The sequence below is a fragment of the Narcine bancroftii genome, chromosome 3 (genome assembly GCF_036971445.1).
Source record: "Narcine bancroftii isolate sNarBan1 chromosome 3, sNarBan1.hap1, whole genome shotgun sequence".
Taxonomy (NCBI): Eukaryota; Metazoa; Chordata; class Chondrichthyes; order Torpediniformes; family Narcinidae; genus Narcine; species Narcine bancroftii.
In genome coordinates this window covers 365,511,701-365,536,620 of record NC_091471.1, presented here as the reverse complement: position 1 = coordinate 365,536,620, position 24,920 = coordinate 365,511,701, and the positions used below count along the sequence as shown (strand labels likewise).

Sequence of the window (24,920 nt, the reverse complement as noted above, 5' to 3'; positions counted from 1 at the left end):
AAATAAAAATAATTTATCAACCATCAAGGTGAACATGAATAAAAATGACAAGATATCTACTGCACTAACCACAAGAAACTTCAAACTAGCGGCACTGCATTTCTCATCAAGATTCAAGGTTCCTTTATTGTCATGTAATAAAAGTGTAATATTATATGAAATTTCCTTTAGTCTGACATACAGTTTTGCCATCAGCAGAAATTGCCAGGTGCCTGTGAGAGTCAGAGAAAGAGAAGCAAAAGAGAGTCTCCCCAGAGTCACCGAGTGTCTGTGGATTTGCCTCCAGTGCAGCTGCAGCCACAGAGTTCATTCCAAACCATTGGCAACCCAAGCTCCAGATCCAAACCTCAGGAACCATGCAGCCAACCTCAGCACCCTCTTACATCCAGGTTCTGATCTCTGGTACCCCTTCAGCCAGTCTTGAGTCTGTCTCCAGTTGTCTGCAGCTTAGAGTGAGTCCTTTGACGGCAGTCGGCAGCAGGCTGCATGGGTTCCTTGCCTCGCCAACAGCTCGTCGCCTGTGTTCTTCAGCCTCAAGGCCCCTCACTGGTCCATCACCATGGTTACCATCCCGTGGGTTGTCTCCTCTGCTTCCCTGGTGTCCAGCTGCTGCTGAACATAGGCCCCGTCATCTTGGGCCCAGATCCTATGCTCGCAAGATTTTTAAATAAAACGCCTGGCTCATTTAACAGGCTGCTTAAAGCCTGTATGGACCCGTTGGTAGTTGGACTGGGTGGTAGAACCTTGCAGAGGAGCGCTGATTCTCCCCTCCCCGTAGTTTGGCGCCAGCGGCAGCCCTGTCGTTGCAGTCGTCTGGCAGTCCCGCCATTTTTATTTAACAGCGTGGAAGAATAAAGGGACATCTCTTTCTCTTACATTTTCTGCCTTTCAAACTTATACGACTGTGGCACATGCATTCTAGGAATCACTGTAGTTGTCCTTTTAAGACGTTTTATTTCAGAAATAGGATGTGTGGTGGTGGTGGTGGGAAATGTTTAATCTTCCAGAACTCCTTTAAACTTTCATCCCAGAAGAACTTGCTTAAATATTTTGGGCAAAGATTAGGTTTAAAAGTGAAGATCCTCCTTGTTAATTTTCTTGCCAGCTCTGATATTTTATCAATCATCAGGAATTGTCTATTCTGAGCTATGAGTACCAAAGGCACCATATCTTAGCACTGATGGATGTCTTCAGAATAATGGTTCGGCGTTCCTTGAAAGTGGATTCCCGTGTAGATAGGGTGGTGAAGAAGGCTTTTGGTAAGCTAGCCTTTATAAATCATAGCATAGAATATAGGAGCTAGGGGGTGATGTTGAGACTGTTTAAGGCATTGGTGAGGGCAAGTTTGGTGTGCAGTTCTGGTCTCCAAATTATAGGAAGGATATAAATAAAGTTAAGAGGGTGCAAAGAAGGTTTATGAAAATGTTGCCTGGATTGCAGTATCTAGAATACAGAGAAAGATCGAGTAGGCTGGAACTTTATTCATTGGAGCATACAAGGTTGAGGGATTTGATAAATTATGAAGGGAATAGATAGAGTAGATGTGAATAGGCTCTTTCCCTTGAGGGTAGGGGAGATTGGAACAAGAGGCCATAAGTTAAGGGTTAGGGGCAAAACTTTAGGAGTAATCTAAGAGGATGCTTCTTCACTCAGAGAGTGGTGGCTGAGTGGAATGATCTACCGGAACAGGAAGTTGCGGCAGGGTCAATTCTATCATTTAAGAGGAGGTTACATGAATGTGAGGGGGTTGGAGGGTTATGGGCAAGGGAATGGGTAGGTGGAACTAGTGGAGTTTCACGTAAATCGGTGCTGAATAGATGGGCCGATATGGCCTGTTTCTGTACTGTAAATTGTTATATGGTTATAATAAAAATAATACTTTTTTGGTGAATGTAAATAGTAGCTTGACTTATTCACCTTCAGTTTCTATCCCTTTGAAACCCTCTTACAATTATCTCACAAAATTGCACTCCTTTGACCCATTTCAAACTTACTTTCACTAATCAAGGTATCTTAACCTGAAATTAATTGTCTTTCCCCATTCTCTAATTCATAGAATGTTCATTGAGAAAAAATTATGATTTTTAAGCCTGCTGACAATGAAAGTGAATGAGAAAAGAACCCCTTTAATCATGACCCAGAGGAAAAGAATAAACTTTGTAAACATTAACAGCTCAGTGGCTACAAAAAACCCCCAAAATATAAACAAGATCAACCATGAATATGTGCACTGGCTGCTCTCCAAGGATCAGTGCGTGATTGAATGTTAGATTGCACTCTGTAGCAGACACTGAGACAGGCATGATCGAGGCATTGCACACAGAGAGCGGATAGGGATCTGAGAACACAAGCTCCCCAGAGATTTCCTCCAACAATTACGTCAGGCAGACAGAAACACCCCACACTAAAAACATAGCTCAAAGATTTGAATGCACACAGTTGAAACTAACATTTCTAATCTGCAAGACAGTTAGAGGTCTAATTACAATTCATGAAATCTTTTCTGGATGTAATTAGTTAATCTACAATTTGATAGGAAACTTCCCCACGCATTCTGCTCTTTGCAGGCCATTTCCTGATTTTATTTCACATAGAATTCCTATGGATCCCATTGGAAGAGTAAACTGTGCTATTTTCCAGCTTCAAGTCCATTGAATCTGCATCGATAGACTTGATGCAGAAACAATAAATGGAGAATAGTTGTAAAGAGAGCATTGCAAGTATTCCACTGTTTATATTTCTGAATTCATAGTATTTTGTTAAATGATTTTAATTGTTTGGAAATTTTGAAATGTTATCATTTTTAAGTGCTTGTGAACATCAGAAGTGTTTGATAGCTTGCATACAGTTCAGTAGCTTCCTTTAGCCCTCATTTGCCATCAGGATTTGTCCTCACCCCTACATATGGCAAAATTTATACGTATGTGAATCTCATGATTGGGGAAAAGGCCAGTTAGTAGGAGGTTGTCATCAGGCATCCATAAAATGTAAGTTTGGACATTTATTTAGGCACTGGCACCCAGAGGCAGCTGATTATCCAGAGAAATTGGAAAGTTCACTGTTTAAAAAATGGGATATCTCTGTGGTCCAATACAAGACAGCTGCTGTTTTTTAGTTTGTATCCTGGTTTTAGCTTAAACAAATTCAACTACAGCCCTCAATGGTTAAGCTTTCCAAAATATCATCTCTGGCTCCCCCATTTGCAAGCAAAACTCAGAGAAGTTGTGCACAGGACACCTTAATTTTAATATGAATTCTAAGGACGTTAGATTTACCTTCACAGCGCTGTTCCCATCTCAACAGTTTACTCAGACTGAATCAGTCAGCATATAATTCTACAGATGGTGGAATAAAAAATAATGGGCCTCAGGCACTAAAGGCTTCCTGATCGTATCAGAGGTTTGGATCTGGAGCTCGCGTGGCCAGTGGATAGGAGTCTCTGCGGCTGCAGATGCTGGAAGAACGCTGGAGGCAAATCCATGGATACTCAGTGACTCTGAAGGGACTTTCTTTTGCTTCTCATTTCTCTAAGGGACACCAGGCAAATAAATGGCGACTCTTTGTCTGCCTTTCGGCAGACCAAAAGAAATTGTGTGTAATATTAAATTTTCTGTTTTATCACATGACAATAAAAGCATCTTGAATCTTAAAACAAAAAAAATGTTGGTAATACTAGAGAGGTCACGAATTTGATTGATCACATCTGTTCACCTCCAGGAGAGTGTTATCATTCTAAAATACAAAAGTAATGTGATTTTTTTTTCCCCAAAATTAAATTCAGCAACTGAGACACCTATAAAATCAATTTAATCTAATTTATTAGATATGTAATGATTGTCAGTGAATACAAAATTAACAATTGTTTTAACTGGTCCAAAGATTTTTTTTCCGCTTTTACTTTTGGTCAATATGGTTCATAGTGTGAAAAATATTTTTTTTTTTAAAAGGTATCTGCTTTTACAATCTCCTGTGATTCCTAACTGTGGGTAGATTTTTCTGGACATGGTGGTTCTTCCAATGGTCAGAAGGAGTGATCTAAACCTATTCAAACATGGTGATACCAAAGCTGAACTTAAGATGTCACATTCAATCTCTGTGGCAGGGCACTGGTTAGTAGAACCTGGTTATCTGACCTGATCTCAAGGGGACCTGAATATTTTCAAGGTTATGGTCGAGTTGAGTTCTGACACAATACTTGCATTTAGAAATAGCAATACTTCTGTGCTTTATCTAGCTTGACATAAGTTGTTTAGTGTTACCACATGTATCTGCTGTTCCTTAATAATTCTTGATCAGGATAATAGGATATTTGGACTTTAACAACCCTACTGGTCTGTGGCCTTAGATTGGTGATGGTTGAGCCATGTTTGGGTCAGCTTTTAAATTTGTACTGGAAATTAATTATGACCAGGGGCATTTTGACTTTCTTCCCTTAATTCTGAAAATGACCTAGGGAAAGGATCAGAAGCTCTCTCTTGCTGCTTCAATGCAGACCGGGATTTGATATTTTTCTCCTCGGCATGGTTCAGTTGCTCCTGCGTAAACTTTACACTTCAGAGGAGCCAAAAATATTCAAGCGTGCAACAAGCAGGCTGATCCCATCTATTTTCAGTCATAAAAAATTCAGGACGGCCAGTCTTGAAACCATTCTGTCCACTTTAAGATCTGACAGATGGATATCCCACTGTGGATGGAAGTTGATAAGGGAAAAATAATCAAGGAAACCTTAAACCAAACAATAAATACAACACAAATAGTTTCTGCCAATTCCCTGATGAAAAATTCCAGTTTGAAACTAAACCAGTCTGTAAGGAGAAACAACTGTTGGATCTGCAGTTTAAAAAAAATATATAATTTCACAACTTTGAACAGTTTTATTTTTCTTCGCCAAATATTGCCGCCCAGTCTGATGGAAAATGGGAGTAAAGTTCAAGGATCCCTTAAAACTGGTCAATAAGCAAATTCTACCCCCAAAGGATCTTTAAAATGAACCACCTTTAAACTCTACAAGTCAGTAAAATAATATGCAGCTCATTTCTAAGATGGTGATGGAACTGCACATTTATAGTTAGTTTTTAAAACATTCTACTTCTCACCTTTCATAACATGGCGTAATGGCCCAATATGGCCCTCAACCAAGTGGCCAGGAAGGTTTGCCCTAGTAGTGTGCATTGATGTAAGCTGAGACAGCAGATAGATAGCCAAAGCATCCATTTGCTTTTAAAGGAAAAAAGACATGAGTTTGAGCACTGGGAGGACAATAAATGACTTGATCATTTTGAGGTCAGAATCAAGTTTAGAGGTTTGTTAACACTGGACAATGAAGATTATGCTTCCTGAAGACTTTGGGGTGTATTTTTTATGAATTTTGGCCTGCTGATCATGAAAATCACCTTGAAATTTCCCAAATCACGTACCAATTTTGTTAGATATAACCTATTTTTGTGATCTCCTGTCATATTTTAAGTTACTTCAAACGTACAAAACCATGAAGTGCAACATGTCGTTGAAAATTCTTTTTCTGCACTTGGACGTCTTCCCTGCTGATCTTGGTGCCGTCAGTGACGAACATGGGGAAAGGTTTCACCAGCATAATGCAACCATGGAAGAGCGGATTCAGGGCACTGGAATCCATCAATTCCGACCGACTCTTGTTGGACACTGACATGAGAGGCATCAGATGCTGAGTACAAACCGAAATCAACAGCAAAACATTTTTAGGTCAGTTGAACTAACGAAATGTGTCAGCGTCATCATGTGATTAAACAGGCGAAATTCAATAAAAGCTAATTTGATGTTTCTCCAACTTCCTACAGCATGCAGCAAATCTCAAATTTTCTTTGCGTTTAGTTTGAAAGTATCCATCATAATCTGCAATTTTCTTTCAGGAAGTAAACTTTTTGAAAAAAATGATTACGCAATGTAATCAAGTAGCTTTCTTCCACTTACTGTAATGTATTCTTCTAAGTATAGAATCTTAATTAAAAAGTTGTGGTCTCAGCATTGAGAGGCTTTGATAGAAGTGGCAAAGCTGAAGGTAGGTAGAATTGATGGAAAAGATTGAATGGACAAATAAACAAAAGTGGTGGAGAAACTTAGCAGGTCGCATAACATCCATAGGAAGTAAAGGGTAACCAAAATTTAAGGCCAGAACCCTCTGTGAAAAATCAGGAAAAACATAGCTGTCTGAAGAAAAAGGTGGGGAGAAGGAGGAGGAAGGGAAGGGAGAGAGCACAGTCTAACAGGTAAGAGGGTAGAATAGAAAAGAGCTGAAAAGTGATAGAAGATGGTGAGGGCTATGGGAGTAGCTCTCTAATAGAAGGAAGGGAAGGGGGTGGGGAACTGGAGGAAAGGAGACAGAGGGAAAGAGAAAGAGAGACCGGGAAAGGGGGTTAATGGAAAGTGGAGGTCAATATTAATGACATCTGGTAAGAGACTGCCGAGATAGAATATGAGATGTTATTTATCCAATTTGCGTGTGACCATGATTTGGCAGTACGCGGGGCCATGGATAGATGTGTCAGTGTGATTATGGGGTGTGGAATTAAAATGGTTGGCCACTGGGAGGTCTTTGCTGTTGCAGCAGACAGCGCAAGAGTGCTCAACAAAGCGATCTCCCAGCCTCTATCCAGTCTCCCTCATGTAGAGGAGGCTGTATCAGGTGCACTGGGTCCAGTAAATGACACCTACACATTCTTAATGAAGAGTTGCTTCACTCGGAAGAACCATTTCGGGCCCTGAATAGTGGTGAAGGAGGAGTTGTAAGAGTAGGTATAGCTCTTCTTGCGGTCACAGTGGTAAGATACCAAGAGGGCTCTTTGTGGGGAGGGGTGAGCCAATGAGGACAACTATATCACAATTATCAATTTATGTCATGAGTATTTATGTCCATTCAGTGCAAAATGGTTTAAGACATAATGTATAAATGTAATTGTTTGTCCTTTATTTTTTCTCTAAGGCTACTGCTTGGCCTGGGGAACATTTACAGTATTTTCAGCTTTATTCCCTGCTTCTCTTCAGATTTGAAAGTTAAAGTAATCCATGGCAGCATAATATATTTCTTAACATGCTGTCCAAATTTCACAACACACATCCCATTGCTGGAATGCAAATAATGTTTTGTGGTTGAGTTATTTTGAATGATTTTCAAAAGGCTAATTTATTCCAAATTTAGAATCCAAATGAGTGAATCAATCAATTGAGGCAAGAGGTGTTACTGTTATAAAATAATTTGTCACATAAAAAGAAATGTTTACATAAACCTTTTCTCACTGCTCCAACAAAGGCAATTTGGATATTAACCAAATTCCAGAAACCTTGCCCAAGTGATGATCTGGTAGGAGGGACTTTAAACCTTTTTTGACTCTGCTGGAGGAGGGGTTGAGGATAGAGGGAATGAATGATCTGAAGTGTACTCTCTCTTTCTCTCTCTCCACAGATGGTACCTGAACATTTCTAACATTTTCTGGTTAGATACAGTAAAACCTCTGGTATCTGGAATTCAAGCAACTGGCAAAAAGAAAGGAAAATAAATTTTAAAAATTAAAATAAATAAGAATAAAATAATAGGCAAAATGTGTCAGCTTAAAATGTAAAAGTAAATGTTCTCTGAAGTTACACATAAATCTTTGGTGAAGATGGGAGCAAATATTCAGCCTTGGTCGAGCTTTGCTCGTAGCAGCTGTTTGAATAAAGTTGCGTGGAAACAGCAATGGCATCTCCCAGGATGAAGAGCTGGTTGATGCCACTCGCCGTTGGGGTGACTCTCTTATTCCTTATCCCTGCTTAAGAGTCTTTATCTTTATGAAGATATTATTCAGTATATTAGTAAGGTTTTATCTTCCAACCTGGGGGAGGGAGGGTTAATTATCTATAATGTTATTGCTCGTCTTTCGGGCGGCTCCATTGAGGGGAGGAGCCTGCAGATGCAGAAATGTTAAAGTGTTTTCAAATAATCTGACTGAAAAGCTTTAAGGTTTCTATATTCATGCAAGTGAAGTTTATTCAGTGCAAGTACAGTATCATATTTTTTATCTTTTAAATTGTTTATTCTTAATGCAGGTTTATTAGTCAGGCATTGTAAGGGCAAGTCTCAAGTAAGCAGAAAATACACTAATCCAGCATCTACCAATCCCCATTTGTGCTGGATACCTGGGGTTTTGCTGCATTATTCATCCAACTTCCATCTGGTACTTTGCCTTTAATTTAAAGTGACAGGAAGCTTTATGTGGATTGAAGGTGACTGGAGCTAAACTGGGCCAGATCATGCTATGGCCAGCTGGCAGCTCAATAGCACAACCAGCCAGCTGCAGCATGTGTCACCATGTCAGGTTGCCTGTAACTGTGCATTGATGCATGGAAGCTCAATCTAATCTGATGACACTATTAAATCCAGATGGGTTCTGTAGCACACTAAGGGCAAGAGCCAGGTATATCTTCTATCTGGCTACCAAAGTTTATCTTGTGCAGTCCCATTCATTTCATTTTTACTGAAAGAAAACCTCTTCTTTACATCAATGTAATGTATGTTTTAATTGATTAACAAAAGTTTAATGGGTTTGAAATAAATTGGTTAAAATTATATTTAAACTTTTAATTATTGAAGTCAATTTCAATGAATAGACATATTTAAAAACTGTGAAACTGGCCTTTGGCAATTGGCGGTGTCAAAGGCCATTGTGGCTTTGCTGGGGTCGAAGCCTCAGGATGTGATATCTGGAGGCCTGGCCACCACATAGCTCATTCTGTTCGTGAGATGGCTGTGTGATCTTCTTCTCCTGGCCAGAGAACTCTCGTCCCCAGCAATGCTCAATCGACTAACTCAGCACCTATGAAGGTTCAAATCGATTACTTTCCAGCTCTGCAAGAGTTTGTGAATATGGCATATTACTGCCAGCTCCTTTCATTTCCAGCAATCCTCTGGATTTCAAACTTGTTGGTCTCTGACACGCCCTTGATAATGGTGTGTCTGGGTCAAGGCAAAGAAAAAATAGCCGGATTCGTATCATGCCTTTCACAACCTCAGCATCCTATAAAGGTCTTTCTACTTCTGAGTGTTTTGCACAACATCGACATGCCTCTTTGCACATAACAGGATCCCACGAACAGATTATGGCAAACACAGCAGTAATCCAAAAATCCGGATGCCAGAAATCTGAACCACCCAAGAATCTGGATTTTTCAAAAATACTAAAACTTTAAAAATTTTGGGGGCTTTTATGTGCAAGCATGAATACCTGCGTAAATGCCACAGATGCACAGCGGCAACAAGTGACTGCTCTTAATACAGGTAATCTTATCACATAGAAATTCATTTGTATACCACTTTTTCTTAAAAAATGTTCAGTTTTAAATATTATTTCAAGCATTATATACTCTTCATTATAGTGAAAAAAGTTATGTTTTTGTCAAGTGTTGACTTTATTTTTCTTTAAAACTGCATGCTTTGGTAAATGAAACCTGCTTTATTTGCCAATTAATAAACTATCAAAATTTACCTGCTTATCTCTTCTTTATTTGTCCTTAAATCTGAATTTTAAAAGTACTGCCTGAAAATATAGAAAATTCAAAAATCCAACCAAACCAATTCAAGAGCAGTCCAGATTTTAGGACTTCTACTGTACCATGAAATTAGTTTACAGCCACATTGACTGACACATGAATAATGTTCAGGTCACACTCTACTTCATGGGAACTTCTACATCCACATGAGAGTATCATTGAAGCCTTGATTTTACATCCAGTTCAAAATATGGAAATTCCACCAGTCAACTGTACTCAAATCCTCAGACTGAGATTTGAACTCACTATGTTTCAGGCAGAGGTGAGAGAGGAGAAACAACTGAATCACAACTGATCAGAAATAGGAGCAGGAAGATGATGGCTGATCTGATGTCACCTTCAATTCCATTTTCAGCACCATTCCCATAACCTTCAATTTATCCATGATGCTAAAATCTCTCCAACACAGTGAATGAATTCCACCTGATCTACCCTAAATGGTTGACTCCTGATCCCAAGAGCATGCCCCTTAATTCTGAAATCCTCTCCCTGTCCACAACTAGGGGAAATATCCTTGCAGTGTCTATTGTTCAATTCCAATCAGAATTTAATTTATTTCACTCAGATCATATCACATTTTTTCACATTCCAGAGTTTGAGGCTGAACTACTCAATCTTTCTTCATAAAATGACCCAGTCATCTCAAGGATCAATTTGAGAAAATATTCAAGTCCTTCTTTCAACAATGAGATCAAAACTGATCACAGTTCACTGAAGGAATATGAAGAGTTCCTTACTCTTCTCCCTTAATAAAAGCCAATCAATATTCCATGCACCTTTTGGATTGCTTGCTGCATTTGGATGTTAAGTAGTGGCAGCTACCCTGCTCCCGAAAGAACACACACAACCAGACGCATTGAGCTCAGTGAGCAGACTAGTCTATAGTCCATGCTGGAGGGCGCTGATGTCACCTGGGCGTCACGTGGTCCCCCAGCGTGGGCTTCTGAGCACCGTGCTGGGAGGAAGGGAAAGCCGTGTGGCTTACAAGTGGGGCTGGTTCGCTTGCCTAGTGGTGAGCCGCCACACAGCGCCCCCCAGAACTGGCGCCAATGTCCTTTTTCACCGGGCGGCCTCGCTTCTTGGGCTGAGCTACGACCACAGGCTCAGTGGGATCGAGGCGCACTGGCTTCAGCCTGTCCATGGTAAACAGCTCCCACCTGCCGCCAATGTCCGGCATGAACAAAGAGCCGGAATGCTGTACAACCCTGTAAGGCCCCTCGTACGGTCGCTGCAGAGGTGCCGTGGTTGGGCCCAGCTGAATGAAAACTTACTCCACGGAAAGCAGTTCGCCGGGAAAGTGAGACGGGTGGGTGCCATGCCTGGGCTCCGGTGGGGGGTTCAAACAAGTCCAAACATGCCCTGAAGTGAGGAAGTAATTTGTGCTGCGACCACTGGGGATTGTGAGGTGCGTTGACAAACTCACCAGGTAGTGCCAGCGGTGCACCATAGACCAGCTCAGCTGATGATGCCTGCAGATCTTCCTTGGGAGTGGAGCAGATGCCCAGAACACCCAAGGAAGTTCATCTGCCCAGTCGGGACCAGTGAGGCGGGCCATGAGTGCTGACTTAAGGTGGAGGTGCAGATGTTCGACTAGTCCATTGGCCTGTGGGTGGTAGGCCGTGGTGCGACGTAGCTGGATCCCCAACCTGTTGGCGAGCTGTACCCAGAGCACAGATGTGAACTGGGCACCCTGATTGCTGGTGAGGTGACCCGGGACGCCGAACCGAGCGACCCAACCACGTAACAGTGCTCGGGAGCAGGAGTCAGTGGAGGTATCTGCATCGGGATCGCCTTGGGCCAGCGGGTGGTGCAGTCCACCATTGTAAACAGGTAACGGTTGCCCCAGGAAACGGGTCAGGGCCCGACGATGTCCACGTGAATGGGGCTGAACCATTCTCGGACGTGCTCGACCTCCTGTATGGGTGCCCTGGTGTGGGTGCCCTGGTGTGCCTGTGCACCATGGATGTCTGGCCCAGCCCATGAATTGCTTCCACAGCCCATGCCATACGAACTGTTCTGCCACCATCTGGACCGTGAAACTGATGGACGTATTTGGAAGCGTGGATGTGACTGAAGACCTGCTTGCGCCACTGCTGGGGAACCACTGGTCGCGGGGTGTCCATGGAGATATCGCACAGGATGGTGCCTTCGCCGCTCGTTGGGAGATCTTGGAACTGCAGGCCTGTGATGGCGGTCTTGAAGGCCCTCGTCTCCACATCAGACTTCTGGTCCCAGGTGAGCTGGTTGAAGTCAAGTCTGGGTGTCAGCGCGCAGATGACCGGTCGTGAGAGTGCATCGGCAACTACATTGTCCATCTCTGCCTTGTGCCGAATGTCGGTGGTAAATTCCAACATGAAGAAGAGGTGATGCTGTTGGCGGGCCGACCAGGGACCCTTTGCCATTGTGAGAGCCTGGGTGAGGGGTTTGTGGTTGGTGAAGATGGTAAAAGTCTTCTTCTCCAAAAAATAGTGGAAATGCCACACCGCCAGGTACATGCGCAATAACTCGTGGTCGAAGGCACTAGATTTGCGTTCCAGCGGGCAAACCAGGCGGCTGAAGAATGCCAGCATCTTCCAATCTCCATTCACCTGCTGCTCCAGGCCGGCACTGACAGCTGTAGAAGAGGCATCGACAGAGAGTGCCATATGCAGGTCGGTGTGCAGGAGGGCAAGCATGGTGGCCTTCGCGAGGGCATCCTTGGTGGCCTCAAACGCGGTGCAAACATCGGTCCAAGCGAGCGTTCTGTGCTTGGCTGCGATGAGGGGAATAGCGGCTGCATGATGCATGCAGCTCCCGGGATGAAGCGGTTGTAAAAGTTGACCATACCTGCAAACTCCTGCAGCCCCTTGAGGCTGTCCGGGCGTGGGAACTCTCTGATAGTGGCGACCTTCGCAGAGGCGGGCGTGGCGAGGCCCACAGGCTGTCGGACTGCCGAATGATCCCCAGTTCCAACAGGTGTGAAAGCTCCTCCTTCGCCACCTGGAGTTTGTCAGGCAGGAGCCGGCGTGCCTTGGCGTGAACTGGTGGGCATGTGGTGGAACACCCCATGGCGAGGGAGCGGAGAACTGTGGCTTGAAGAGTGTCAGGAACTCATCCAGGATTCGCTGGAACTCGTCTCTGGGCATGCTGATCATGGACATCTGCGGTTGCTCTGAGCAGGCAGCGTCGAGGCGAACAGCCTGGAAAGTATGGGCATCCACAAAGTGCCTACCTCGAATGTCCACCAGAAGCCCGTGTGCGAGGAGGAAGTCTGCACCCAGGATGGTGTTCGGGAGGGACGAGACGGTGAACCTCCACGCGAAATTTCATTGGCTGATCTGGAAGTGGATTGTCTTGTCTCCATATGTCTGGATTTCTGTTGCATTGGCCGTACGGAGGGGAGGTCCACAAGGTCGGTTCCTGGACTCGATGGTCGTGGCCAGGATGACGGCGATCTGGGCTCCAGTGATGAGGAACTGCTGGCCGTTGACTGAGTCTCGCAGGTAGAGGAAGCTGCGTCCTTGGCCAGCCGCCACAGCCATTAACAGCGGCCAGCCTGGTAGTTTCCCGGGAACGGAACTTGGCTCCCCAGTGTTGGTGGTAGAAACAGAGGCCTGGACCGGATGCCATGGCCTTGGTTATGCTCTTGGGGGCCCCTGCAGGGGCCAGATGCTCTACCGCAGTGCTAGGGGCGGGCTTTGCGTGGTCATGTCTGTGCCTCATAACCTGCTGAGCCCTCCGGGAATCGTGCGAGCCATAGCTTTTGGGCCTTCTGGGCGAACTTCCTCGGGTCGGTGAAGCACTCCTGAACCAGCAGTGGCCAGATGTCCCCAGGCATATGGTTGAGGAAAATGTGCTCGAAGAGTGGGTAGTTGGTGAGATCACCCATGAGCGCGAGCATCTCGTCCATCAGCTCCATCAGGGACCTGTCCCCCAGGGCGTCAGGGTGCAGCATCCGAGCGGCACATTGGTGCCTGGATAGTCCAAGGGATCCGGTAAGCACTCACTTGATGGTCTTGTATTTGTCTTCGGCGGGTGGGTGCTGAACGGGGTGCAGCACATGTTTGGCGGTGGCCTGGTCCAGGGCAGTGACCACATGGTAGAATTTGGTCGTGACGGACGAAATCTGGTGGAGGTGAAACTGAGCCTCCGTGTGGCCGAACCAGAATTCAGGTAGTTTCACGGCTATAGCGCTGATCCCAGGCTCGCTCATGATGGGTTCAAAGACGTTTGAACCAGTCGGGGTCACCAATTGTAGCGGCGGCTACACTGCTCCTGCTCCTACACACAACCAGACGGGTTGAGTTCAGTGAGCAGACTAGTTTATTGCAGGCTGCTGGGCTGCCCTTATACTCCCAGCCCGGACCTGGCTGAGAACTGCGCTGAAGGGCACTGATGTCACCTGGGCGTCACGTGGTCCCCCAGCGCGGGCTTCTGAGTCCCGTGCTGGGAGGAAGGGAAAACCCCTAACGGCGCCATTTTGGCTTACAAGCAGGGCCGGTTCGCCTGCCTAGTGGTGAGCCGCCACAGTTAACTATATCCAGACCTCTCCAAACATTTGTCTTTAAAAATGTTATAACATTCTGCTCTTCTTTTCTTCCCACCAAAGCAGATACGTTCAGATTTCTGCTCATTGAACTTCAACTGTTATCTTTTATCCACTCTCTTAAACTGTCTACATCTCTTTGCAACTACAGTTTTTTATGTGCAAATTGCTTCTTACTTTCCGACCAATTTTTGTCTCAACAGCAAATTTGGATTACATCACACTCTATTCATTCATCTAAATTATTCACATAGATTACAAAAACAAGGCCACGGAATTGATCCCTGAGGCACCTCCATGACACAATTTGCAAACTTGAAAATGAGTCATTTATCCTAACCTTTTGTTTTCTCTCTGTAGACCCATTGTTTATGCTTACAAAAAATATTATCTTTTTGAATTCAATGAGCCCTTATCCTGTCACCTTTATCAAAAGGCTTTTGGAAATCCAAATACGTTGCACCCACAGGCACTCAAAAGAATTCAATTAAATTTGCTGAAGATAATTTCCCTTTCACTTTGTAAGTCAATTTATGAATTTAAAACAGTAAGAAGCCACTCAGTCCCTTGAGCGATTTCTGCTATTGTATAAGGCCATGGGCAATCCGATGGTATCCTCAACACCCCATTTACTCATACCCAAGTTCATCTTGCACCCCATGTATATAGTTGGCCCTGCCTCATGGTGTTCTGCTTTTCTAAGTACACTGTTTATTACTAGCTTAATGTTGCATTCCAGCATTTCTCCAACAACTAATAAAAGGCTAACTGGTCTACATTTCCTGTTTTAATTTATTTCTCGAACAGCGGTGTAACATTTACTGGTTCCTGGAATCTTTCCAGAAAGAACGTTAACAGCAACCAATAAATATACTGGCTCTGCAGCCAGTTTTATTGTGAATTCTGCTGTCCAGGACAAGAAGATTTGTCTTCCCTCCGTTCTCTCATTTGCTGTGTCACATTTTTTCTGTGGTGACTTTAATTGCTTTAGTTTCTTCATTTAGTTTCACCTCCTTGCGAAATCTTTCCTTTCCTGATTCATCATAATTCTTGTAACTCAGACTCCAGTTCAAAAATACGTCAAAATGTGACATGGGAGGAGTCACGTGATGGAGTAGTGGCCGGTCAGGGAACTCCAGCCCTCTCCGGAAAAGTTTTTAAAAAATACACAAAACACAAAGGCACAAGAATAAAAATTAAAACAAAGTGAAAGTAAAGCTGGGAAGAAAATGGCAGCGAAGAAAGAAAAGTCGAAAGCAATGGGAAGAAGAGAAGAAGAAAGAACGTCGGAAGAAGAAGGTGAAGGCCTTACCTGTTCGAGGAGGCCCGCCGCGGAGAGAAAAGCCAGCTCCCTAAGGTCAGTGGATGTCCCGAGCTCGGGACTACAAAAATGGCTCGTAGATGAGCAACCGCGCATGAAAAAAAAACACTGACGGGAGGGGGGACTAGCTGAGGAGTCGATCTCCACAGCTGAGGATGACAGCTGCAACACAACAACAGGAGCAGAACATAGAAAACAACGAGAACAAGAAAGAAGAGAGTAAAAAGAAAACAAGGAAACAACAGATGACCAACCCAGAGGAAGAAGAAGAAGAACATAGAGAAATGGAAGAAGAAGGGAAAGGCAAGACAATGGATTTTTTTTAAAAAAAGAATATATGGAATCAGTAAAAGAATGGCAATTACAAGAATTTAGTGAAATAAAAAGAAGAATTAAAAGTGCAGAAGAAAAAATGAATAGAATAGAGATGGTCTTGTCAGATATAGGAAAAAGAGTGGTCAAGGTGGAAGAACGAGAAACAGCCGTAGAAATGGAAGTAGAGGACTTAAAAAAGAAATTAGAAGAATCTAATAAAAAAGTTAAAGAAACACAGGAGCTGTTAGCTCAGAAGATAGATATAATGGAAAATTATAATAGAAGAAATAATATAAAGATAGTGGGCCTTAAGGAAGATGAAGAAGGCAAGAATATGAGAGAATTTATAAAAGATTGGATCCCCAGGGTCCTAGGAAGACCAGAATTACAGGAAGAAATGGAAATAGAAAGGGCACATAGAACATTAGCCCCGAAACCACAGCCACAACAAAAACCAAGATCCATTTTAGTAAAATTCTTAAGATATACAACAAGAGAAAATATATTGGAGAAAGCAATGAAGAAAATAAGAGAAGACAAAAAGCCACTGGAATACAAAGGTCAAAAAAATTTTTTCTATCCAGACATAAGTTTTGAACTCCTGAAGAAGAGAAAGGAGTTTAATACAGCAAAAGTGATCCTATGGAAAAAAAGATATAAATTTATGCTAAAGTACCCAGCGGTACTTAAAATAGTTATTCCAGGGCAGCAAAACAGACTATTCTCGGATCCGGAGGAAGCACGAAAATTTGCAGAACAACTACAAAACAGGCGGAGAGATGAAGACATGTAACGAGAGTAAAAATGACCACGAACTATATGTATGTGTGTATATGGGTATATATATCTATATATATAAATATATATATATAGATATATATATATATATATATATATATATATATCTATATATATGTATATGTATATATGTGTGTACATGAATGTATCCGTATTTAAAGGAAAATATATAGAGTATAGATAAGAATTAATAAGGGAATGAAAGGGAAGAGAGGAAGTAAGGAGGGAATTAAGAGAGTGACCTTTGTTATATATGAAAATTGAAATCTTTTCTGTGGGGGGCTGGGTGGGGAGGAGTTACGGTCACTGCGAAATCAGTTGACGCTTGCGAGTGAATTCGCAAATCCAAATGGAGAGGGGAGATGTGGTTGCCCGACAAGGGATAAAGGGCAACTCAGGAAGGGGAGGGGATAGTGGGGTTAAAGAAATTTTAGATAGGAGAATAAGGGAAATGTTTGATGTTTTAGAAATGTTGTCTTATAAAGTGTTCAAAACAAGAAAGCAGAAATGGATAAGAAGGAAATGTGATGAGGAGGAAACGGAAAGGAAAGATAAACAAAGTATGAAATGGCTACGTTGAACTATATGACTTTAAATATTAACAGAATATATAACCAAATGAAAAGGAAGAAACTGCTAAATTTACTGAAAAAAGAAAAAATTGATATAGCATTCATGCAAGAAACACATTTAACTGAAATGGAGCACAAGAAATTAAAGAGAGATTGGGTAGGACATGTAACAGCAGCGTCGTATAATTAAAAAGCTAGAGGAGTAGATATATTAATCAGTAAAAATGTACCAATTAAAATAGAAGAGGAAATAATAGATCCAGCAGGGAGATATGTCATGATAAAATGTCAGATATATTCGGAGTTTTGGAATTTACTCAATGTATATTCACCTAACGAAGAAGATCAAAAATTTATGCAAGATATTTTTTTGAAGATAGCAGACACGCAAGGGAACATACTAATAGGAGGGGATTTCAACCTTAATTTGGATTCAAACATGGATAAAACTGGGAAAAAAATTGACAGAAAGAACAAAGTAACCAAATTTATAATTAAACCGATGCAAGAAATGCAACTTTTGGATATATGGAGGAAACAACACCCAAAGCAAAAGGAATATTCATATTATTCGGGTAGACATAAAACATACTCAAGAATAGACCTATTCCTATTATCAGCTCGTATGCAAGAAAGAGTAAGAAAAACAGAATATAAAGCTAGAATATTATCGGACCACTCACCCCTGATATTGACAATAGAGTTAGAGGACATCCCTCCAAGAATGTATAGATGGAGATTAAATTCCATGCTACTTAAAAGGCAGGATTTTAGAGAATTCATTGAAAGACAAATTAAAATGTACTTTGAAATAAATACAGAATCAGTGAAAGATAAGTTTATACTATGGGACGCAATGAAAGCGTTCATCAGAGGGCAAATAATAAGTTATGTAACCAAGATGAAGAAGGACTACAATCAGGAAACAGAGCAGTTGGAAAGGGAAACAGTAAATATAGAAAAAGAATTAGCAATGAAGGAAGACACAACTAAAAGAAGAGAATTGGCAGATAAAAAAATAAAATATGAAACACTACAAACATATAAGGTGGAGAAGAACATAATGAAGACAAAACAGAAATATTATGAACTAGGGGAAAAAACGCACAAAATTCTAGCATGGCAGCTTAAGACAGAACAAGCTAAGAAAATGGTATTGGCCTCAAGGAAAAAAGACAAACAAATCACATATAATCCAATGGAGATTAATGAAAACTTCAGAGAATTCTACGAACAATTATACCAAACTGAAAACGAAGGGAAAGAAGACAAAATAGATGAATTTTTAACTAAAATTGAACTACCAAAATTACAAATAGAGGAACAAAATAAATTAACAGAACCATTTGAAATAGTAGAAATACAAGAGATAATAAAAAAAACTACCAAATAATAAAACACCAGGAGAGGATGGATTCCCAATAGAATTCTATAAAACATTTAAAGATTTATTAATTCCTCCCCTCCTGGAAGTAATCAACCAGATTGATAAAACACAAAGCTTACCAGATTCATGCAAAACAGCAATAATTACAGTAATACCAAAGACAGGGAAAGATCCACTCGCACCAGCATCGTATAGACCAATATCATTACTTAACACAGATTATAAAATAATAGCTAAACTATTAGCAAACAGATTAGCTGATTATGTATCTAAAATAGTAAATCTAGACCAAACTGGATTTATTAAAAAAAGACGAACAACAGACAATATTTGTAAATTTATTAACTTAATTCATGCAGTAGAAGGGAATAAAGCTCCAACAGTAGCAGTTGCTTTAGACGCAGAGAAGGCTTTGAGAGAGTAGAATGGAATTATTTATTCAAAGTATTACAAAAATTCAGTTTACCAGAGAAGTATATTAATTGGATTAAAGCATTATATAAGGGGCCATTGGCGAAAGTGACAGTAAATGGATATATATCAAAGCAATTTAATTTAAGCAGATCAACAAGGCAGGGATGCCCACTATCACCCTTATTGTTCGCGTTAGCTATAGAACCACTAGCAGAATTGATAAGAACAGAAAATAATATAAAAGGGATAAAAATAAAAGACAAGGAATATAAAATCAGTTTATTTGCGGATGATGTTATAGTATACTTAACAGAACCAGAATTATCAATAAAAGAATTACATAAGAAATTGAAGGAATATGGAGAAGTGTCGGGTTACAAGATTAACGCAAATAAAAGTGAAGCAATGCCAATGAATAATGCGGATTTCTCAAAATTTAAGAAAGAATCACCATTCAGATGGCAAATGCAAGCAATACGATACCTAGGTATACAAATAAATAAAAACCTCGGCCATCTATATAAACTCAATTATTATCCACTAATGAAAAAATTACAGGACGACTTAGAGCATTGGAAAGACTTACCACTAACACTAATAGGAAGGATAAACTGTATTAAAATGAACATTTTCCCAAGGATACAATATCTATTTCAGGCATTGCCAATACACTTGACGGAGAAATTCTTCAAGGAGTTAAAGAAAATAATAAGGAAATTTTTATGGAAAGGGGGGAAACCGAGGATAGCACTAGATAAATTAACAGAATGGTATAAACAAGGAGGCTTACAAATGCCAAACTTTAAAAATTATTTTAGAGCCGCACAATTAAGATACCTATCAGATTTTTATCAAACAAGGGGAAAGCCAGATTGGACTAGATTAGAACTAGATAAAATAGGGGAGAAGATACCTGAACATATATTATATAAATGGGATGAAAAATTGGTACAACGTAGGAATTCTCCAGTATTACATCATCTGCTCAATATTTGGAAGAAGATTCATGTAGAAAGGAATAAAACAAATTACCAATTACCAAAACTAATACTGACGCAAAATCAGCTAATCCCTTTTACAATAGATAACCTTTCCTTTAGAGAATGGGAGAAAAATGGGATCAAAAGAATAGAAAATTGCTTTTCAGGAAATAAATTACTATCCTTTGAACAAATGAAGGATAAATATAATATAACTCAAGATACAGTGTTGGCATACTACCAATTAAAATCCTACTTGAAGGACAAATTGGGAAGCAGTCTGAGGTTACCAGAGGGAAGTAATTTTGAATATGTGATTACAGATACAATGATAATCAAAAAATTTATAACAAATATGTATATTAAACTGCAAGAAAAGGAGAATGAGGAAACAAATGGTAAAACTAACAAAAATGGGAACAAGATTTAAACATAAACTATGAGAAATACAATAAACACGAGGTTACGTATGATACAATATAACTGGATACACAGGCTATACATTACACCTCAAAAGTTAAATAAATGGGACCCAACAGTATCTGACAGATGTTTTCGTTGTAAAAAAGTAATGGGAACAACAATTCATGCAATGTGGACGTGTGAGAAAGTGAAAAAATTCTGGGAAGATCTAAACCAGATATTAAATAAAATCACAGAAAGCAATATCCCAAAAAACCCAGAGATCTTCCTCCTAAGTAACATAGAAAACAAAGAATTTGGACTTGATTTGGATGGTGCACAAAAAAGATTTGTTAGGATAGCCCTAGCCGTAGCAAAAAAATGTATTATGTCAGCCTGGAAATTAGAAGACAACCTGAGAATACAACAATGGTATATAGAAATGAATAAATGTATTCCATTAGAAAAAATAACATATAATTTAAGAAATAATATCACAATATTTGAACAAATATGGGAGCCATACATGAAACACAATAGAGAAAACCTACCGGGGACATCTACAACCTAAAATGACAGAAGGAGAAGGAAATGAAAAGAATTGACTCAGTGGAATTTCTTGTTTATTTTTATTGAGTGACAACATTGTTTGACGGGTTTAATGTATCTTAGATTCTGTACTTTAAATGAATGGGAGGGGAGGTAGGGAGGGTGGGATGGGAAGAGGGGGGGAATAAAACGACACTGTATATATTTGAAAAGGAAAATGTATGTATTTTGATCAATGTGATTTATAGTGTGAAAAATAAAAAAATTAAAATAAAATGTGACATGATGCAGATTCTTACTGTAGGGTGTGCCACAAATTTCTACTCATTGCATCATGTTCTATTCACATTACGCCCACTTTATTTTCAACTAATTAATTTACCTATTGACAGTTGAAAAGTTTATACTTCTTTTTATCTACTTCTGGTTTGTAAAATATAAAATAGTCTACTTATACAAAATGATTTCAAAGGTTTAAATACCTCCTTTCTGAAACCTATTTCTACATATTCCAGAGGTGTGGCGGAAAGTGTGCTGACCAGCTGCATCATGGTCTGGTATGGGGACACCAACACCCTTGGGCGTAAAGCCCTACAAAAAGGTAGAGAACACAGCTCAGAACATCACAGGCAAAACCTCTCCATCATCGAGAACATCTACAGGGAATGCTGTCATTGGAGATCAAGGATCCACACCACCCACCACACGCTCTGTTCTTGCTGCTACCATCAGGAAAGAGGTTTAGGTGCCACAAGACTCACACCACCAGGTTCAGGAACAGCTGCTCCCCCCCCCACCCCCCTGCCCCACCATTAGACTCCTCAATGACCAACTCACTCAGGGACTCATTTAAGGACTCTTACTTGTGCCCTTTATTGATATTTTTGCACTCCCAATAAGTGGCAATTCTGTCCAGCCTGCAGGAAAAAAAAATCTCAGGGTTGTATGTGATGTCAAGTATATCCTCTGACAATAAATCTGAAATCTATGGTATTGAGAGTACAAAGTAGCATTCTGTCGCTAATATTTATGCCAGCAAATTCCTGATTGTTGCATCTTTGAAGCTGTACTCATAGCTGAGTAATACATTCTTATTAACATTTTCTCTGGCACTGGCGGGTCATTTATCAGCATAATTATTACACTGCATGACTCTGTCAAGATTCATCCCCAGAAAATCTGTTATTAAATACATGATCTTAGCAATTATACTTTAAAGAATAACGAAGAACATGGATCATTGGATCATTAAGCTTTATCTAACTAGATTTTTATCAGTTTCATAATTACTACCCTGCTCACAGACACATCTTCAATAAGGCTTTTGATGGTCTGAATGTCCTAATGAATTCTGTGGGTGGTTCTTGAACCAATAGATTCTCCATCATCAGACAGTGAGCTTTCATCTCTGAACAATTACTATTTCCATTGCACAATGCCATATCTACTGTGGAAAAACTCAAAGTGCCTTGGTCACATTCCAAAGCAATTCTTCCAGCATTGTATTTGGGTAGCCTTCACTCCACGTAAATGCTAGAATACCTGCAAGATTTTGCCTTTATCCCGACAGTGACCAAGTCCTACTCATCTTCCGTTTCCTATTCTCAGTGACCCATTAAGAAACTAACTTGTCTGATAAGAGAAGAATAAGAAATGTAGTACTTTTATTGAAGATGAGCATCAATAATAATTCGGGTAATTATAGGCCTTTAAGTAGAATGTGAGTGGGAGGGAAGTTATTGGAAGGAATTCTGAGGAAGAGGATTGATCTACATTTGGAAAGGCAGGGATAGATCAAGCATAGTCTGTGTGGATTTGTTTGGGGGAGACTGATCAATTGGAGTGATTTATTTGAAGAGGTAGAAAGGTGGGTGTCATTCATGCCATCTACGTGGACTTGTAAGGCCTTTGACCAGTAACCACAGTGGGGATTGGTCTAAAAGGCTAAAGCCCACGGGGTCCAGGCCAAGCTGCTTGGTGAGAGGTGGAGATTTGATACCATAGGCGTCAGTGCTGGGACCCTGATATGAATATTTATATTCATGATTTGAATGGTTAGCAAGTTTGCAAAAGAACAAAGATATCATTGCTGTTATTGACAATGATGAGAACAGTTTCAGGCTTCAAGATAATATTGTTGAACTGGCAAAAACGATGGTAGATTGAATTTAATCCTGATGTGTGAGATGATGTAGTTTGGAAAGATTAATAATGTTAGGTTGTTCACATTGATGAGTAGGGCCCTAGGAGTATTGAGGAACAAAGGGACTCTGGTGTACAAGTCCAAGCATCCTTGAAGATGACAGCGCCAGTAGATAAGATAATGACGGCCACAGCATTCATACTTTCATTAGACAAAGTGTAAAAAAATAAGAGGATCGTTATGGTACAACTTTATAAACCATTAGTTAAACCAAAGCTGGTGCATTGTGTGATGTTCTGACCATTGCACTATTAGAAGGATGTGATTGCACCAGAGATGTTCACCATGATGTTCCCAGGGAATAGGGAGCTTCATTTCTGAGTCTTTTCCATGGAACAGAGGAGACTAATTGGGGGACTAATTGAGGTTTACAAATTATGAAGGGCAAATTATGGAGTAGCAAACTTTTCCTCAGAGCATAAGTGTATAACACCAGAGACATAGATTGAATACATTCACTAGGTGAATGTTTCCTCAATCATTTTTGAATTAAATGAATCACAGTCTCCCATTTTGTTTCTTCTGGATCCAAGAATGGACGAGTAGACTACTAGCTTTCATTATTAAAAGTAATCCTCACCACATTTATGCCACACAGGTGCATTTCAAATCTGCATTGGGATTTGACGTATCTCCTGCCATCTATTTCAATTCTCCTTTTCCTCACCAAGAATGGACGAGTAGACTACTAGCTTTCATTATTAAAAGTAATCCTCACCACATTTATGCCACACAGGTGCATTTCAAATCTGCATTGGGATTTGACGTATCTCCTGCCATCTATTTCAATTCTCCTTTTCCTCACCAAGAATGGACGAGTAGACTACTAGCTTTCATTATTAAAAGTAATCCTCACCACATTTATGCCACACAGGTGCATTTCAAATCTGCATTGGGATTTGACGTATCTCCTGCCATCTATTTCAATTCTCCTTTTCCTCACCAAGCTGTTGTACCCAACAGTGCAGAGAAAATAATGACTTTTGCTCTTGTTTTCCTCCCAAACGTTTTCATGAGGAACATTCCAGATTTTCACCTCTTTCAAACTTAAAGTAGAACAAAGTAAAAGTTAATTTGGCCAGTGTTCTCCGCATCTCCCAAAAGCACAAACTCTAATTAAAAAGCAACTTCTCTCCAGCCTACTTGTGAGTTCTCAAGTTGCCATTCTTGTTGGAATCTGAATGACCGTTCAACAGTGAAAGCCGAAGCAACTGAGAACAGTCCTTTCACACACAGTGGAACTTACTGGGCAGTATACAGTCCAACTGATTTTTCTCTCCTTAAACCAGGTTGAGTAAAGTCAACTGTAGGATTCCTACATTGCTTGATCTGAAATTTGCTGACTGGAATGGAAATTGAATGAGAGACCTACCTGCGTTGTGGGTAAATACTACACTGGTAAAGGAAGGCATATTTCACAAAAATAAACAATTGGCTGCAAAAACTTGCACTTTAAGAACATCGTCTGACATCTCAATTTTGGAGCTGGGGGAAGAAAAAAGCCAAATTTTGATTGGTTGTCATGAAATCAATTGAAGGAAAGTGGAATGGAAAATAAGAGCAGGCGCCAGATGGGCTAAATTAATTGTTCTCTGCAAAGTCACCAAGAACCTTATCCAAGACCAGGTAGAAAGTCTACTGGCAAGCAGATTTTCTTCCAACCTGCTATGGCACTTTTTCCTGTTGATTCACTTTGCCGCATGTTACTATGAACAAGATATGAACCATCATCAAAAATAATTGAATATTTATTCCCAAAGCTGATGAACATCCAAGTGCTTGAAATGAAAGAGGTGTCCTTGAAGAGAATTGTGAAATTTGGGGATTGCACACCCAGTGACTTTGGCATCAGGCAACCAGAATTAAGAATTTACAATGTACTCAATGTCTTGA

General features: G+C 40.6%; 1 protein-coding gene and 1 long non-coding RNA gene across 3 annotated transcripts in view; one reads left to right on the top strand and one right to left on the bottom strand.

Moving 5' to 3' along the window:
• LOC138759552 (uncharacterized) overlaps window positions 1–9,496 on the top strand; it is a 67,600-nt gene extending 58,104 nt beyond the window's left edge. The window contains exon 5 of the long non-coding RNA XR_011354921.1: window positions 7,439–9,496. This is a non-coding gene — a long non-coding RNA (uncharacterized lncRNA). The remainder of the gene's footprint in view (window positions 1–7,438) is intronic.
• sdk2b (sidekick cell adhesion molecule 2b) overlaps window positions 1–24,920 on the bottom strand; it is a 662,520-nt gene that overhangs the window by 31,661 nt on the left and 605,939 nt on the right. The window lies entirely within an intron of this gene.